Source organism: Cricetulus griseus (assembly GCF_003668045.3).
Source record: "Cricetulus griseus strain 17A/GY chromosome 1 unlocalized genomic scaffold, alternate assembly CriGri-PICRH-1.0 chr1_0, whole genome shotgun sequence".
NCBI lineage: Eukaryota > Metazoa > Chordata > Mammalia > Rodentia > Cricetidae > Cricetulus > Cricetulus griseus.
The window spans coordinates 242,837,903-242,857,496 of NW_023276806.1; positions in this window are offsets into that span (position 1 = coordinate 242,837,903).

A 19,594-nucleotide genomic window follows, 5' to 3' on the forward strand; every position below is an offset into this window, starting at 1 on the left:
TTTCTTTATGTAAGATTAACTCCCCCAAAGAGTTAGTTAATGTTGAGTTTTTATCATGTGTTAGAATTTTAAAATTCCTTTTGGTTATGAAAAGTCACTGTCATTGGATGCCTAGAAAATATAATCAAATATAGCTTCAAATCACACTGAGCTACATTTAAAAATTTTTGTTGAGATCAAGTCTAGTGTTGGCTAACATTATACTACTTAACTGAAGAATATTTTAGTGGATGACTAATAGATGTGTTTGATATGAATATGGTTTTGTCGATGCTAAATTAAATTTTAATTTCATTAGTCAAGTTGATTTATCAGCTCTCAAGCAGGAGGCTTTCAACAACATTTTTCCAACCTTTGACACACACACCCTTACCACATTGGTTATTTTCTTAGTGTTATTACTTTTTAAAATAGTTTGCTTAATAACTTGGAGGATTTCTTTTCTTCTGTTCCTCCTAATTGGGAATAAATGTGAATGGGTAGCAATATACTGACCAGTTTTCTGTATCTAATCCCTGCCATTTGAGACCCTCCAATTCTTTCTGTTTAGAAACAGAGTTTTGCTGCCCATAGCTCAGTGATACATAGTTCACTGAACACTGGAAATCAATGGTGAAAAACAGAAGAATTTGCACATTCAGGAGATTTACAGTTAGTGTGGCAACCATGAGTGCTAAAATATAAAAGTGTGTGTGAAGTACATATGCACAATGAGTATAAAATTAATGGAACAGAGGCCAGGGGATATTCCTAGAAAGAAAAGATCTTAACCATGACTTGAAAGTTGAGCAAGCTTCAGCCAAGAAAAGTGGAAGAACCCCCATCTGTGTAGTGTGGGCTATGGAGGGACTCCAAAATGTCTGTGTATAAAGAATCCAGGAAAGGTAAATGTGCTTCTGATATACAAGCCAATGTGATAGGGCTTGAAAACAGGCATGAAAGCACCTACCTTCAGCAGGACCTGTAAAACAATGGTTGTTCTCTGTCCCAAATGCAATGTGCAGATAATAAAGACTTTTAATGGATGGTGTCTTACTTACCAAACAATTGTAAAGTGCCAGCTATCTACTGGGGCATTTCCATCTTCCAGAATGATAACACAGACATCAGTAGGTTAATATTTCTGTCCACATACTACTTAACAATAGGCTGCAATTTTTAATCAGTTAGAGAAGGTTCCATGGAAGTGATTTCTAAGAAAGAACTAAAATTGCTTTAGGTTTAGGGATTTGCACTGAGTCTGGAAATGCAGTGCAGATACAAAACAGAATCCTATTTAGCTGCAAAGAAAAATGAAATCATGAATTTGCAAGTAAATGGATAGAATATACTGAGTGAGGTGACTCACAAAAGACAAATGCTGTATCTTCTCTCATTTGTCGATGCTAGCTCCAAATCTTTAAGTGTGAGCATCTATCCCACAATAACTACATAAACAAGGAAAATAAGAAGTCGCCTTGAGAAGAGGCTGGTCAAAATGCAGTAATAGTGAACAGGGACACACAAACTACACTGATATATCTACAACTCAACTCCTACACCCAAGGCTCAGGAAAAATAATGAGAGATGAGTCAGAGAGATTGTAAAACAAAGTGCAGAAATCTTATCAACTCATGGAAATTGACCAACACACAATTGCACCATTCCTGGGTCAAGGAAGTAATAAAGAAAGAAATAAAAGACTTCCTAGAAATTAATGAAAATGTAGTCACAACATACCCAAACTTAATACACTTTGAAGGCAGCACTAAGAGGAAAGTTCATAGCTTTAAGTGCTCACATGAAGAAACTACTGAATAGCTACAACAGAGAGTTGACATCACAGCTGAAAGCTCTAGAATAAATGGAAGCAAATTCAACACGGAGGAGCAGACACCAGGAAATAATCAAACTGAGGGCAAAAATCAATAAAGTCAAAACAAAGAAAACAATTCAAAGAATCAATGTAACAAAGAGTTGGTTCTTCGAGAAATTAACAAGATAGATAAACCTTTATCCAAACTAACCAAAAGGCAGAGAGAGAACAGGCAAATTAACAAAATCAGAAATGAAAGGGGGACATAACAATGGATACTGAGGATATCCAGAGAATCTTCAGGTCATACTTTGAAAAAATGTACTAAACAAACTTGGAAAGTTTAAAGGAAATGGACAATTTTCTGGACAGATATCACTTACCAAAGTTGAATCAAGAACAAATGAGGCACTTAAGCAGAACTATAAGCTCTAAGGAAATAAAAGCAGTCATCAAAAGTCTCCCAACCAAAAAAGCCCAGGGCCAGATGGATTCAATGCAGAAATCTACCAGAAATTCAAAGAAGAGCTAATACCAATACTCCTCAATTTTTTCCACACAAATAGAAGCAGAAGGACCATTGCCAACCTCTTTTTACAAAGCTACAATAACCTTGATACCTAAGCCACACAAAGACACAACTAAGAAAAAGAACTATAGACCAATATCCTTCATGAACATTGATGCAAAAATTCTCAATAAAATACTGGCAAATTGAATCCAAGAGCATATCAGAGAAATCACCCACCATGATCAAGTAGGCTTCATCCCAGGGATGCAAGAATGGAACAACATACGAAAATCCATCAATGTAATCCACCATATAAACAGACTGAGAAAAAAAAACACAACATATTATCATCTCACTAGATGCCGAAAAAGACTTTGACAAAATCCAACACCCATTCATGATAAAGGTATTAGAGAAATCAGGGATAACAGGAACATACCTCAACATACTAAAAGCAATATACAGAACGCCAACAGCCAACATCAAATTAAATGGAGAGAAACTCAATCCAATAACTCTAAAATCAGGGACAAGACAAGGTTGTCCATTCTCTCTATACCTCTTCAATATTGACCTTGAAGTTCTAGCTAGAGCAATAAGACAACAAAAGGAGATCAAGGGAATACAAATTGGAAAGGAAGAAGTCAAACTCTCACTATTTGAAGACAATATGATAGCCTACATTAGTGACACGAAAAACTCAAACAGGGAATTCCTACAGCTGATAAACACCTTCAGCAAAGTGGCAGGATACAAGATAAACTCAAAATATCTGTAACCCTACTATATACTAATGACACATTGGTGGAGAAAAATATCAGAGACACATCACCCTTTACCATTGCCACAAACAACAGAAAATACCTCGGGGTAATGCTAACCAAAAATGTGAAAGACCTGTACTGTAAGAATTTTGAGTCTCTAAAGAAAGAAATCGAAGAAGATACCAGAAAATGCAAAGATCTCCCATGCTCTTGGATAGGTAGGATCAACAGCGTAAAAATGGCAGTCTTGCCAAAAGCAATCTACAGATTCAATGCAATCCCTATCAAAATCCCAATACAATTCTTCACAGACCTTGAAAGAAAAGTTCTCAACTTTATATGGAGAAACAAAAGACCCACAATAGCCAAAAACAACCCAGTACAATAAAGTTACTTCTGGAGGCATCAACATCCCTGACTGCAAGCTCTCTTACAGAGCTATAGTCCTGAAAACAGCTTGGTATTGGCACAAGAATAGACAGGTAGACCAATGGAATAGAGTTGAAAACCCTGATATTAACCCACACACCTATGAACACCTGATTTTTGATAAACAATCCAATCTATAAAATAGAACAAAGAGAACATCTTCAACAAACGGTGCTGGCATAACTGGTTTCGGACATGTAGAAGACTGCAGTTAGATCCAAGACTACCGTCTTGCACAAAACTTAAGTCAAAATGGATCAAAGAACTCAACATAAATCCAGCTACACTGAACCTATTAGAAGACAAAGTGGGAAATACCCTTGAATTAATTGGTACAGGAGACCATTTCCTGAACATTACACTAGTAGCACAGACACCGAGGTCAACAATTAATAAATAGGACCTCCTGAAACTGAGAAGCTTCTGTAAAGCAAAGGAGACAATCAGCAAGACAAAACAGCAGCTGACAGACTGGGAAAAGATATTCACCAACCCCACATCCGACAGAGGGCTGATCTCCAAAATATACAAAGAACTCAAGAAGCTAGTCCCCCAAACACCAAACAACCCAATTAAAAAGTGGGGTACAGAACTAAATAGACAATTCTCAATAGAGGAATCTAAAATGGCTGAAAGACACATGAGAAAGTGTTCAACATCCTTAGTCATCAGGGAAATGAAAATCAAAACAACTTTGAGACACCATCTTACTACTGTCAGAATGGCCAAAATCAAAAACACCAATGACAGTTCATGCTGGAGAGGATGTAGAGAAAGAGGAACACTTCTCCACTGCTGATAGGAGTGCTAACTGGTACAGCCACTTTGAAAATCAGTATGGCAACTGCTCAAGAAAATGGGAATCAGTCTACCACAAGGTCCAGCAGTTCCACTCTTAGGCATATACCCAAAAGAATCACATTCATACAATAAGAACATCTGTTCAATGATGTTCATAGCAGCACTATTTGTAATAGCCAGAAACTGGAAGCAGCCTAGATGCCCCTCAAACGAAGAATGGATAGAGAAAATGTACATTTACACAATTGAGTACTACTCAGTGGAAAAAAATAATGGAAACTTGAAGTTTGCAGGAAAATGGGTGGAACTAGAAGAAACCATTTTGAGCGAGGTAACCCAATCACAAAAAGACAAACATGGTATGTACTCACTCATATTCGGATTTTAGACATAGAGTAGGGTTACCAGCCTACAATCCACATTGCCAAAGAAGCTAATAAACAAGGAGGACCCTAAGAGAGACATACATGGTCCCCTGGAGAAGGGAAAATTGTCAAGATCTCCTGAGAAAATTGGGAGCACGGGAATAGGGGGGAGGGAGCTAGGTGAATGATAAGAGGAGAAGAGCAGGAATTCAGAGGACATGAGGGAGCAGAAAGGTTGAGTCAGGGGTAGAATAGATGATAACAAGAATGGAGATACCATAATAGAGGGAGACATTTTTGGTTTACAGAGAAATCAGGCACTAGGGAAATGTCTGCAGATCTACAAAGACGACACCAGCTAACAATCTAAGAAACAGAGGAGAGGCTGCCTTAAATGCACTCCCCTGATAATGAGATTGATGAATAACTTAAATGTCATCATATAGCCTTCATCCAGCAGCTGGTGGAAGTAGAAGCAGACACCCCCAACTAATCACCGAACTGAACTGGAACCCAGATGCCGAGAAGGACAAGTGAAGAGCACAGGGTCCAGACCAGGCTGGTGAAGTCCACAGAAACAGCTGACCTAAACATCAGGAAACTCTTGCTCCCCAGACTGATAGCTGGAATACCAGCATGGCACTTATCCTGACCCTAGGGACATGGGTTTCTGTGAGGAAACCTCGGAAATCTACGGGACCTCCTGTAGAAGTTCAGTGCTTTCCTCTAGCATAGGTGTGGACTTTGGGAGCCCATTCCATATAGATGAATACTCCCTGAGCCAAGACACACTGGGGTGTCAATATAATCCCAATGGATACAATAGACTCTGATGACACCCTATGGAAGGCTTCACCATCCATGGGGAGCAGAAAAGATATGTGATAGATAGGGTTTTAGTTGGGGCAGGGTGGTAGGGGAGGACGGGAGGTAGAAGGGAACTGGGATTGTCACGTGAAACAATCCTGTTTCTAATTCAAATAAAAAAGTTGAAAAAAACAGAGCTAGAGAAGCAGACTGTCTGCTGCAGGGTGGTGTCTTCCTTATGTGACAGGAAACATGAACCCATGAATCTCAACAATATGTCTGTCTTAACATTCAAAAGTGGGAGGGAAAATTTCACAAGGACCTATCCTAGTTAGAAAATTTTATATAAGGACTCGTGAGAAATGAATTATCAATCTACTTCAGGGGCAAGTCCCCTGATAGGTAGTTACATTATAGTTGATCAGTCTAAATACATATACATACAGGAAATGGACTCAGCAGGATGTGTGTGTGTGTGTGTGTGTGTGTGTGTGTGTGTGTGTGTGTGTGTGTGTGGTGTGTGTAATCAAGAACTAAGAAACAGAGATCTTAGAGTATTGGAAGGGGACTCATAAGGAATGAGCAGTTGGTTGAAGGTAAGGGAGGGGTAAAACTATGTAAATACAGTATAGTTATATATAAAAATTTCCAAAAATTTAAATTAAGGAACTTAAGACTATATGAAGACTGAGAGAAGGCATGGAGGATTTAGTAGGCTCATGAATACAAACAAAAGAAGCAGCACATTTCATGTCCTGATTACACACACTATATCTCTAGGGAGACTAAGTTCTCTCTCACATGTATGTGTACATGCATATGTATGTGTATGCAAGTAATATGCAGTAATTTAAATGCTCAGAAAAGAGAAGCATTTGAGCTTTGAAGAAAGGCAAGCACTATGTTGAATGGGGAATAGTGAAGTGAACCTGGGGAAAGGAGAAAACAACATATATATATATGCACATGTGTGCATCCTATGTGTGTGCTTGACAAAACTCAATGTAAAAAGAATCAAGAGAAGATGGTTGGATTTTTGTTTTTCTGTGAATTGTTTAGAGATGATCTCACATATTTCAGGCATGCCTTGCCTTAGAATCACCATTCAGCAGAGGTCAGCCTTGGACTCTTGATCCTTTTGTATCAAGCTCCTGAGTGCTTGGGTTACAGGGGATACACAGGCATGGCTGATGGGAAAGAATTGTCTTCACTCATTTAGTTATTGTTACTATATAATAACTTCATTTCATCCTTCCCTTTCCTCCTTTCAAATGCTCCCCTTTATGCCTCCATGTTCTATTTCAAATTAATGGCCTTTTTTCATTGTTACAATGTTTTTGTGTGTTCCTATATTCATAAGGGCATCTTGCTCAACCTGTATGTTACTTTTATGTATATGGAATGACAAAGATAGGAGGTTGAGAACATTTTATTTTAAGTTTTGTGATGAGAGTAATTAAATTGTTTTTGGAGGAGTGATAGAATCTAAGCCCATTAGATTGTAGTAAACTAGAAATGAGGAGTGGGACACACAGTTTCAGTAGGAGAGATCATGCCGTGTTTATTTTGTTTTAATTAATTATTTCTGTGTGCTATATTTTCGTGTGTGTGTGTCTGTGTGTGTGTGTGTGTGTGTGTGTGTGTGTGTGTGTGTGTGTGTGTGTGTGTGTTTGTGTGTGTGTTTGTGTAGTCTCTCACTGTACTAGAAGCTCACTGTTCTGGCTGAGCTGGCTTACTGTAGATCAGTTCTGAGAACCAATCTCCCCCTCCACTGCAATAATGAGTTTATAGACACAGCAGTCATGTTTGGCTTTTTGTGGTGTGTAACAAGATGCTCTTAGTCCTGGCTTGGTCCTGAAGCTTCCTCAACCCCAAATAAAATGCACAGATTCTATATTAATTATAAATCTGTTGGCAGGGGGATAAGGCTTCTTATTGACTAACTCTGTCTTAATTATTAACCCATTTCTATTAATCTAAGTATTTCCACTTGTTCTTATCTTACTGGAGAACAGTCGGGACATGTTACTCCTTTGGCAGCATACATGTTGACTCCTGTCTGCCTATATTTCCCAGAATTCTCCTCTCCTAGTCACCCCTATCTCCCTGCCTTTATTGTCCACTGTGCTTTATTCATCAACCAAAAGAGAAACATATACAAAGGATAACCCCCATCAGTGGGGGGCTAGGAATTCAAACTCAGATCCTCATCTGAGCAAACCCACTGAGCCATTTCTCCAGACTTCTTTGTCATGTTTAAAAATGGATTCAATAGCTCCAGTTCAGTTGGAGATGGGCATGCATGTGTGCACACACATATATATCCAAGAGCAAAAATTTGTAGTAGTTTAATGGGTAATTTGATATTGATAAACTCTGTGACTTTTTCTGAAGATGTTATGAACTATGAAGGTGATGTCTCTTTCACAATCACCATCTATTTGTTTAGAAACAACTTTTAATGTGCCACTCCAGGACCAAGTATTCCTTTTAACTAAGGATGCTACTTATTAAGGAAACTGAAAATGCCTTTTCTTTTTTCTCACATCAGTGTTTGAGTGTAGTGACTCACTTTTCCAATCCTGCTTTCCCCAGATAAATGAAATCTCTACATAACACAATTTTACTAGGCATGATGGTTTAAAAATAACTCAAAGGTAACTTTAAGTATCTGAGTAGAATCTAATCAGCCATTCATCTCCTTCTCCCTTCACAGTTATTTATCAAGTTTTATCAAGAGACAGGGAAAATTATTCAAACAGTATGTAAAACAATTATTATTATTATTATTGACACATACCCAGAGGGGTTTTGAAATTACTCCCTCAAAGATTATTTGAAGTTAGAGAAAAATTTTAGAAAGTATGTAGTTATTCTGATTCAGGCTGACCAAGACTCACAATCCAGCAAGCAAATGTTGTAGGAAAATTGTTTCAATCCCTTTATTATAATTTTCAACTTTTGAATAATTAATCACATGTTCTTTTCCTCATCCATCTTATAATACTTTGTTAGTGCTTACTCACTATATTTATTTGTGTTGACACATATTTTTACAACCTGTCATATTTTTACAACTTTCAGAATAGTACCTACACTTTAAATAGACTTTAGTTGGTTTGGGGTTCACTTAAGGAATTGATACTATTCTTGCCTGAGTACAATACAGCAAGTTAACAGATTCTGATCAAAGAGTAATATTTCAAACCCATTCAACCACAGGATTCTTTGTTTGGTTAAACATATGTGAACACCAGAAGACTCAGGAATAATCTTTTCACATCTCATCAATTTCTTGGTTGATTTACTTCTTATAATACTTATTTCTGTCTGTTTCATATTACCTTATTAAAACCAAACCATCTAGATCAGTGGGTCTCAAACTGCTGTTCAAACAACCTTTTCACAGAGATCACCTAAGACCATTGGAAAACACAGATGTTTGCATTACAATTCTTAACAGTAAAATTACAGTCATGAAGTAGAAATGAAAATAATTTTATGGTTGAGAATCACCACAAGAAGAATTGTATTAAAGGCTCACAGTAGGTTGAAGGTTGAGAATTACTGGTCTACATTAACTGAAGACCTATCTTCTTGTTGGTCATTCAGGAATAGGCCCTAGTGCATACAGCATTATAAAAGAAAATGTAAACATACAAAACAGGTCCTACAGGTTTCCTCTATGAATTGGAGAGCTAGCCAATCTTCATGCATGTGCACACACTCTGAGAAGTTTTTTCCACAGTAGAATATTAGTAAGCACAATTCACACTGATTTTGGTAAATGAGGGCTATCTAGATAATTGTAGAGCTGGTAAATGTGATATTGGGATTTATTGCCTAAGACATTTTCTTTGGTATTGTGTTTTTTTAAAGAGAGATTTTGGAAGGTTAAAGAGATTTTATGGAATGCTGCTGCTGTCCTAACAGTGGGAGTGGAATACCAACTTGTCTATTTCTTTTAGTAACATTTAAAAAATTAATTCATATTAAAAGTGAGCTGGACTCACTCTCCTGGTGTTGTAGGTTCTTATCACAGTGCTGTTCACATGCCACTTGATTTTCCAAGTAAACTGGCACACCTCGAGAAGTTATGGTATAAAAAGTACCACCACCGATTTCACTAAACTTAAATTGCTGTGACTAGTGAAACATGCACATATACCCTATGGTGGATATTCTCCTGTGGTTAAAATTTATAATAATGATCCTTTGTAGGATCAGTCACTTGAACCTGTTTTAAGTTGTCATAAATGGCAGAAATTTGCTGTTTAAAAGATCACATTTTGGTTGGGTATTGTAGCACATATCTTTTAATCCCAGGGGCAGTTGGATCATTGTGAGTTCAAGGTCAGCCTGGTCTACATAGTGAGTTCTAGGCAGTACTGCTCTGTCAAAACAGAACATAAAAGGGGCACATTTAACTTGCAATGGAAAAAAATAATGTTTTTGCCTTAGCACAGATTAGTTTACAGTATCTGCTGGTTCTGTGGTACAAATCCTATAGTGACACTAATCTGTATTTTTCTTTGAGGGCATAATCTAACATATGCCTTCTACATAGAACCCAAGACACAAACTACTCATATCCTCCCACGAGGAAGTAACTAATACTTTGCTGCATTTTGTTTAGTATTTTATCTTAAAAAATATTTTTATGTACACATATAATTGAGAACATAATTATACTTTGCATCACACATCTTACTGAATAAAACAGCTGCTTATATCATCACTTCAGGAATTGTAAGATTTCTTTATTTCTTTTTTTATATGGTATTTAAGCATTTGTTTTTATTCTCTAATTTTGATACTATATTTAATACATACAAAATATATAGCATAGTTATGTCTAGAGCAAATATTAGAACAAATGTTATCATAACTACTATGTGACTTAAAACTAAAGCAATTCCTATTGTTTCATGATTGAACCACTTAGTGTTATTGATCTTCTTTTTAGTTCTCTTATTGATTTTCTTATACATTTGTCATATAAAAATCTTTTCCTAAGTAACACATTGTTTTATCTTGTATGCATTTTGGGATTTTTATATAAATATAATGTTATTGGGTGTATTTTCTTCTGCAGATTGTATTTTACAACATTTTAAGGACCTATTTATGCAGTTATAGTTGATCTACTTTAATTGTTATGTATTATTTCATTGTTAGTGTAAGCACAATTTATTTGTACTTATTTGTTGAAGAAGTGCTTATTTATTGAAGAATTTCATAATTTTATTTTTATATTACTATAAACAATGTTGTTAGAATTTTGTATTTGTCTTCCAGAACACATGTGTAAGCTTCTCTTAGGTAATTATTGACTGTGAAATGGATGAATTTATCACACATCTAAATTTACAAGTTTATTTTATCACATAATATTTCGTATAGTGACTATATCAATTTGTACTGCTACCATCTATAGATAATGTTCTGATACTTTGCATTCTTGGCAAAACTGGAAGATGTAAGAAAGTATCTCAACATAGTTTAAAATCTCATGTATTTTAGCTTCAAATCTTCCTCATTTGTTTGTGATCTTTGCCCATCTGTTCATCTCATGCTGTTGATTTTAAAGAAATTATTACATTATTCATTTTGTATTTTGATTATATATCTTGAATACATAATCATTCATTTATTATATACTATAAGTTTAGTGTGTTATTTGTATTATTACTTAGCAAGATCTTCAAAACATAGAGCTTATATTATACCCTAGTAGCACATATATTTTCCTCTTTAATATTTATTTTGCTTGATTATGTGACCAGTTAAAGGTCACTAAAATTATTTGCATGTATCTGAAATACAGAGACAATATGAAGAGTAAGCATTTTAAAATCAGGATATTCTATAGTTTTAGTAGAACAGTAAGACAGCAAGCACAACTGCAGTAGGATCAGCCAACAGGGAGATTAGATGATTAAACAATGAATACATACATAATGGAAAGTGTCTTGGAGCTTCTTAAAGCATTTATTGCAAAAGAAAAATCTTTGTAATGGCCTGAGAAGTGGAGAAGTTCCTTATTTAAAATATTACTCTAACCTCTCTGTTAAGACCAAATTCCCAAAGCCCAGATCAGATGCAGAAGAAATATATGGGAAAATGTTAAAAAGGATCTTTTTCATTTTTAAAAATTTTTAATTAGATCAAATTAGGAACAAGTTTGCTTCACATGTCAATCCCTTCTCCCTCTCCCTCCCATTTCCCCCAAACACCCACCAGCCCCCATCGCAACCCAGCTCCACTCCCCACAGAGGGTAGGGCCCTCCATGGGGGCTCCCCAAAGTCCACCACATAATCTTGGGCTGGGCATGGGCCCTCCCCCATGTGTCTGGGCCAAGAGAGCATCCCTTCATGTGGGATGGGATCTCAAAGTCCCTTTTTGCACCAGAGAAAAATACTAATCCACTACCAGGGGCCCCATAGAGTGCTGAGGCCTCCTCGCTGACATCCACGTTCAGGGGTCTGGATCATTCCCTTGCTGGCCTCCCAGACAGCAGTCTGGGGGTCAGAAGCCCCTTGTTCAGGTTAGCTGTTTCTGTGGATTTCACCAGCCTGGTCCTGACTGCTTTGATCTTCATTCCTCCCTCTCTGCAACTAGGCTCCAGAGTTCAATTCAGTGTATAGCTGTGGGTGTCTGCCTCTGCTTCCATCAGTCACTGGATGAGGGCTCCTCCTGCTCCCAATTAGCTCAGGAGATCCTGACCCTTTGCATTATCCGTGGACAATGAATTTTCTCTTAGTCCTTGTTTCCTAGTTCCTTTGGTGATGAGTATTGTAAGCTGGTAATTCTTTGTTCTATGTCTAAAATTCATGTATGAGTGACAAACATACCATGTTTATCTTTTTGTGACTGGGTTACTGTGGGGAGCCACAGCCCCAAGATGGCGCCTGCCTGGATGCCAGGGAGACGGAGCTTAGCTGTAAACAAGCCTTATTTGGAAGCGCTTAGTGGATCTGGTGTGCCTCTTCCAGCTGTGACCTATCCAGGATTGCCAGGTGGCATGAGCTAACTGGGTAATGAGCTTGCTTTTAAGGGCTTGCCAGGGGGCTGGGAGAGATACAGAAGCAGATAGAAGAAGCAGAGAGAGAAGCAGAGAGAGAAGCTGAGGTAGAAGTAGAAGGAGAAGCTGATGTACAAGGTTCCTGAATAAACTGCTTGAAGAAGAGTCGTGGTCGTGTCCTTCTTGCTGGTTGAGATAGGCGCGACAAGGGTTACCTCACTCAGGATGGTTTTCTCTAGTTCCATTCATCTGCCTGCAAATTTCAAGATTCTATTGATTTTTTTCGCTGAGTAGTACTCCATTGTGTAAATGCACCGCATTTTCTCTATCCATTCTTTAATTGAGGGGCATCTAGGTTGCTTCCAGGTTCTGGTTATTACAAACAACACTGCTATGAATATGGTTGAAAATATGTCCTTGTTGTATGAATTTGCATTATTTGATTATATGCCCAAGAGAGGAATTGCTGGATCTTGAGGTAGACTGATTCCCATTTTCCTGAGCAACCGCCATTCTGACTTCCAAAGTGGTCTTACAAGTTTGCACTCCCACCAGCAAGGAAGGAGTGTTCCTTTTTCTCCACATCCTCTCCAGCATAGACTATCATTGGTGTTTTTGATTTTAGCCATTCTGGCTGGTGTAAGATGATATCTCAGAGTTGGTTTGAGTTGCATTTCTCTGGTGGCTAAGGATTTTGAGTATTTTTTTAAGTGTCTTCCAGCAATTGTATATTCCTCTGTTGAGAATTCTCTATTTAGTTCTGCACCCCTCTTTTAATGTCATTGATTGGTGTTTTGGTGGCTAGCTTCTTGAGTTCATTGTATAATTTGGAAATCAGCCTTCTGTCAGATGTGGGGTTGATGAAGATCTTTCCCCATTCTATGTGCTGTCGTTTTGTCTTACTGACTGTGTCTTTTGCCTTACAGAAGCTTCTCAGTTTCAGGAGGTCCCATTTATTAATTGTATATCTCAATGTCCATGCTACTGGTATTATGTTCAGGAAGTGGTCTCCTGTACCAATTAGCTCAAGGGTAATTCTAATTTTTCTTCTAAAAGGTTCAGTGTTGTTGGATTTATGTTGAGATCTTTGATCCATTTGGACTTAAGTTTTGTGCATGGTGATAGATGTGGATCTATCTGCAATCTTCTGCATGTCTGAATCCAGTTGTGCCAGCACCATTTGTTGAAGATACTTTCTTCTTTTCCAAAAAATTAGGTGTTCATAGGTGTGTGGGTTAATATCAGGGTTTTCAATTCAATTCTATTGGTCTAATTGTCTATTTGTGCCAATAACAAGCTGTTTTCAGGACTATAGCTCTGTAATAGAGCTTGAATTCAAGGATGGTGATGCCTCCAGAAGTTCTTTATTGTACAGGGTTGTTTTGGCTTTCAATGTCTGTGCAGAACTGTTTTGGGATTTTGATGGGGATTGCGTTGAATCGGTAGATTGCTTTTGGCAAGATTACCATTTTTACTCTGTTGATCCTACCTATCCAAGAGCGTGGATGATCTTTCCATTTTCTGGTATCTTCTTTAATTTCTTTCTTTAGAGACTCAAAATTCTTATGGTACAGGTCTTTCACTTTTTTGGTTAGTGTTACCCCAAGGTATTTTATGTTGTTTGTGGCAATTGTAAAGGGTGATGTTTCTCTGATTTCTTTTTCCACCAATGTGTCATCCGTATATAGCAGGGCTACAGATTTTTTTGAGTTAATCTTGTATCCTGACACTTTTCTGAAGGAGTTTATCAGATGTAGGAGTTCCTTGGTAGAGTTTTTCAGGTCAGTTATGTAGACTGTCATATCATCTGCAAATAGTGAAAGTTTGACTTTTTCCTTGCCATTTTGTATCCCCTTGATCTCCTTTTGTTGTCCTATTGCTCTAGCTAGAACTTCAAGTACAATATTGAAGAGATATGGAGAGAGTGGACAGCCTTGTCTTGTTCCTGATATTAGAGGAATTGCTTTGTGTTTCTCTCCATTTAGTTTGATGTTGGCTGTATATTGCTTTTATCATGTTTACATATGTTCCTGTTATTCCTGTTCTCTCCAAGATCTTTATCATGAAGGGATGCTGGATTTTGTCAAAGGCTTTTTTGGCATCTAGTTAGATGATCATGTGGCTTTGCCTTTTCAGTTTGTTTGTATGGGGTAATACATTGATGGATTTTCATATTATGAATCATCCTTGCATCCTTGGGATGAAGCCTACTTGATCATGGTGGATGATTTTTCTGATGTGTTCTTAGATTCGATTCGCCTATGTTTTGTTGAGTATTTTTGCATTGATGTTCATGAGGGATATTGGTCTGTAAATTGATATTAGCTGTTTCTTTAATTCCTGTTAGAATTCTGCAGTGAAGCCATCTGGCCCTGGGCTTTTTTTTGGTTGGGAGACTTTTGATGACTGCTTCTATTTCATTAGGGGTTATAGGCTAATTTAAACTGCTTATCTGTTCTTGGTTTTATTTTGGTAAGTGATATCTATCCAGAAAATTGTCCATTTCCTTTAGATTTTTGAATTTTGTGGAGCACAGGTTTTCAAAGTATGACCTGATGATTCTCTGGATTTCTTCAGTGTCTGTTGTTATTTCCCTCTTTTCATTTCTGATTTTGTTAATTAGCATGCTCTCTCACTGCCTTTTGGTTAGTTTGGATAGAGGTTTGTCTATCTTGTTGATCTTCTCAAAGAACCAATTCTTTGTTTCATTGATTCTTTGTAATGTTTTCCTAGTTTCTACTTTATTGATTTCAGCCTTCAATTTGATTATTTCCTGTTGTTTACTCCTCCATGGTGAGTTGTCTTTGTTGGGTTGGAGTTTTCCTTCTAGAACTCTCTGTAGGGCTAGATTTATGGATATGTATCATTTAAATCTGCTTTTGTATTTGGAATATTTTGTTTTCTCTATCTATAGTTAATGAAAGCTTTGCTTGGTACAGTAGTCTGGGTTGGTATATATGTTCCATTAGTGTTTGTAGTACACCTATCCAGGCCCTTACGGCTTTCAAAATTTCTTTGAGAAGTCAGGTATAATTTGGAAAAGTCTGCCTTTACATGTTCCTTGGCCCTTTTCATTTGCTGCTCTGAATATTTTCTCTTTATTCTGTAAGTTTGGTGTTTTGATTATTATGTGGCAAGGGGACTCTTTTGTGTTCCAGTCTATTTGGTGTTCTGAAAGCTTCTTGTACTTTCATAGGCATATCCTTCTGTATGGGGAAGTTTTCTTCTATGATTTTGTTGAATACATTTTCTGTACCTTTGAGCTACATTGCTTCACCTCTTCCATATCTATTATTCTATATTCACGGTGCCCCATATTTCTTAGATATTTTGTGTTAGAGATTTGTTGGACTTGAGATTTTCTTTGGTCAATGACTGTATATCCTCTATCGAGTCTTTAACAACTGAGATTCTCTCTTCCATCTCTTGTATTCTATTGGTTATACTCACATCATTAGTTCTTGATTGTGTATCCAGCCTTTCTATTTCCACCATCCCCTCATTCTGTGTTTTCTTTATTGTTTCTTTTTCAGCTTTCATACCTTGAACTGTTTCTAGTGCTTCCTTCACTTGTTTTTTTTTTTTTTTTTCTTGGCATTCTTTAGATTCTTCAAGAGAATTCCTTATTTCTTGAATTTTTCTTTGTTTTTTTCTTCTATTTCCTTAAGAGGTTTTCTTATTTCCTCTTTAAGGGTCTCAAACATCTTCATAAAGTAGACTTTTAGGTCTGTCTCTTCTTCTTCCTCTGTGTTGTGCTTTTCAGATCTTGCTGGTGTGGATTACCTAGATTCTGGTGATGTCATATTGGTCTTTCTGTTGTTAATTGTGTTCTTCTTCTGTTTTCTTCCCATCTCTTCTTCCAGTGGGTGCAGGTGGGGTTTCTCTATCTCCTCTTGTCACCTGGTGGTATGTGTGGGCCAAGACTTCAGTGTCTGAAGCTCTGAATTGTCTTGCTTCTCCTGGTAATCTCCTTACTCAGCAGGGGTCAGGGCTGAGGAGGGGGAAGGAAAAGTGAGGTGTTTCCAGGCTTGGGGAGATCCTTCCTGTCTAGACGTGTCCACTCTATGCCAGGCGCAGGCCCGGAGAGATCCAGGGAGTGATGGTGGCTTTGGGCAGGAGTCGAGCAGGAGCAGAGGGTACAGTCACCTCAGGGTAGGTCGCATTTTAAATTTTCTTTTATTTCATTTTACATTCCAACCACAGTCTTTCTCCTATCCTTCCTCCTACTCCTCCTCCTGTTCCCCTCACCTCTTACTACCACCTCACTTCCCCCCAGACCACCCCCAGTCCATTTCTCCTTAGGGTAAGTGCTCCCATAAGTGTCAACATAGTCTGGAATAATAGGTTGGCGCAGGGCCAGGTCACTTCCCCATGCTTTAAGGCTGAGCATGGCTTCCCACCATGGGGAGTGGACTCCAATGAGCTAGCTCATGTACTGGGATTATATCATGGTCCTACTCTCACTGAGCATGGCATCACACCCTAAGGAATGTGCTCCAACAGGCTAGCTAATGTACTAGGTTTGTATCATGGTCTCACTTCCATGGGCCCCTAAGAAAGGACTTTAATGAAAAGGAGAGATGAATTTTAAAATGTGACATGTCAAACACCTACAAGTATGGACAGAACAGCCCTACCTCCTTATCTTTGTTTGCTTACCTCCCTTTTCCCAATTAAAGAAGAAATGATAATACAAAAAGCAAGCCCATGTAGCTCTCATAATTTTAGTATCATTTTTACAAAAAATAGGGAGCTGGGGAGATAGCTCAATGGTTAAGAATGCTTGCTATTCTTACAGAGTACTACAGTTAGATTCATAGTACCCACCTGTCAAGTGACAAACTTCTGTAACTGTTTTCAGGGCATTTAATGCCTTCTCCTGGCCTCTGAGGACACTTTCACAAAGACATACTGTGATCGTTTGAATGAGAACGGCCCAAATTGCATAGGCTCATGGATTTCAACATTTGGTTCTCAGTTGATGAAACTGTATGGGAAGGATTAGGAGGTGTGGCCTGGTTGGAAGAGGTGGGCCACTGTATGTGAGCCTTGAGGTTTCAAAAGCCCATGCCATTCCCCATCCCCCCTCATTCTCTCTCTCTCTCTCTCTCTCTCTCCTCTCTCTCTCTCTCTCTCTCTGTGTGTGTGTGTGTGTGTGTGTGTGTGATGGTTGGTATCAGCTACTTCTCTAATGACAAGACTTCCTACCTTATGCCCTGCTCTCCAATATGAAGCTGATTGATTCTAGCAATCCTCTGGAACTTGAGATCCTAAATTGAATGCCTTGGTCATATTCTTTTTTACAGCAATAGAAAAGTAACTAACTTGCACATAGGCACAAAAGAAAAAAAAATAATGGTAGACTTTACAACTAACTTTAGAATGGTACTATAATATTCACGTCAAAGTTATGTAAGAATAGTTCAAGAAAGTCTTTTAAATGAATTAATCCCCAAATCATTAAAAAAAATGACACTGAGTGAAAAATGATAGGTTAAATACACGAGACAGCTAAACCTAAAAAAAGTTCTGAGTTTCACTGTCAACTGCAGTCTCCTTTTGCAGTAGGTACAGTGCTATAAACTCTCAAGGGTCTCACCTGTATCATTAGGTTATATACAAAATTGGACAGCTATGAGCACATGGTACTAACAATTTTTTTGTTCTAACTTTGTAATACCAGTCGGCATGTGATCAGGAAAAGAGAAGATGATCTTCATATTTCACCAATTCAGGTACAGCAGTAATGAAGGGCTTATAGAATTCTTGGCATCATTAGGAGAAGTGACATCGGGAAAGAAATGAGAGATCAGAGGACATTCATAAAATGAGAGCCAACCAGAGTGTAGGCCCAAATCTAGAACTTATAGGGATTTGGAAGTCTATAAATCCCATCCATCCTACAGTAAGAGTGTATGAAGCAATCTGCAAGCCATCATACTGACCCAAACTCCTGGGTTTAGTCCCTAAACATGCTAAATATAAAGACCCTTCTTCACTTTGCCCTTCCAACTTTCACCTAAATTCATTTTATTAGCAACAAAATGTAACACAATGCACATGGAAGATGGCTGCCAGTGACAGTACCCTGATGTATTGATGGTATACTTAACTACCTAGCATGATGTTATGTTCTTATTCCTTCCCTATGCCTTGCTTCCTTCTTTTACTTTAATAGAGTGTGTATTTTATAGTCAATTTCTAATAACACAAACTTGAATTTGCAAGTCTAAATCTCCTGATCATCTTCCTACTATTTGTTTTTGAATTTCTTATGATTTATTTTGTGATTTTTGGCTTACGTTATCATGTGGTTTCTTGACCCCAGGAACAATGGTAATTGAGCTCACACATTATGTCATCCTATTGTGTAATTGCAAAAAACCTAGTAGTTCATGCCATGTTAAGCATGTATTTGTGCCTTAGGAGACTAAGTTCATATCTTAACACCACTGTTACTTTGCTAAGAAACAGAACATTTCTTCACCTCAATGACTACATTAAAAGTTGGTTTTGTTCATGCTACTTTGTTAGACTTTAATATAAGTGATCAAGCTAAAATAAATGCTCATTGCTTTGCTTAAAGTTCAGCTCCTGGTTTGCATAGCTACTACTTGTTTTCAGATGCATTGTTCTTCTCACAAGTGAATAATTTAAAGATTTTCCTCAATCCTGTTTCTAATGTTAGGTTATGGAAATAAACTTTAATTTGAAAATTTAGATAAATAAGCCTAAAAATCACATGGTTCAATTGATGGGGTATTTTTGTTTTTAGAGAGGATATGTTTTTATTTCTACCCAGCACTTTTGACTATGACAAGACAATATCACTTTAAATTAAATTCTCAGCTTGAATATTTGGGAGCCATGAGCATAGTGTGAGATCAAGTTGAAACTTGTTGGAATGCTGTATTCAGAGTTTGTGCGCATACACACACACACACACACACACACACACACACACACACACACACACACCCCTCTCTGAGTTGAGACCTTGGAACAATTGACTGACTAGTTTTCTTGGCAATCATATTTACTTATTTTTGTATAAAATTCATATCTTTTGCTGAGCGTGTGGCACTTAGTCAATGTA